The following is a 664-nucleotide window of genomic DNA, read 5'->3' as shown; positions in this document are numbered from 1 at the left end:
GTGATTTCTTGCTTTCTGTCTCCCTGTCTCTCCAGTGACTTCATGTGCTCTGTAGAAAAACATCTCAAGGTTTAGAATGCCAGGATTGTCTCTTTTGCCAGGATTAAGCTATAGGGCAAAAGTCTCTGCTAGAAGAAAACTGAAAAGGGAGAAGAATACAGTGTTTCCCAGTCCAATAATCATCACCAAAGAGAGATATGTGCCCATTACACTTTTGTTCTATGAGAAGTCCACTGTCTCAACAATATATTTTCTAAGCTAGCGCTATTTTCCTATTTATCAAAACAAATTCTGTAACTGCACATCTATCTCTGAGACAAATCTGGATAACTGGTCTGCCAAATAAATATATCAAACCAATGAAAATCATAATAATTACTTGTTTGTCAATGGTATGACCTTAGAGTAGGGTTTCTCAAATGTGCACTGTTGGCATTTTGTATGGAATAACCCTCTTTTAAAAAACATTCTTATTTTTAAATTTTTTAGTTTTATTATTATATATTTTATGTTACATTTAATCATGTATATCTTTACAGTGTATAGAATTTCTTTTCCCAGCATGATTACCATGCATATCAGTCAAGACAAACACATTACTATCCACATCATCATCATCAAGTAGCTTTTTTTCAGATTATTATTATTGTTATTATGATTTTAT

Source organism: Tupaia chinensis, unplaced genomic scaffold (genome assembly GCF_000334495.1).
Source record: "Tupaia chinensis unplaced genomic scaffold, TupChi_1.0 Scaffold000045_1, whole genome shotgun sequence".
NCBI lineage: Eukaryota > Metazoa > Chordata > Mammalia > Scandentia > Tupaiidae > Tupaia > Tupaia belangeri.
This window is presented reverse-complemented; position numbering follows the sequence as displayed.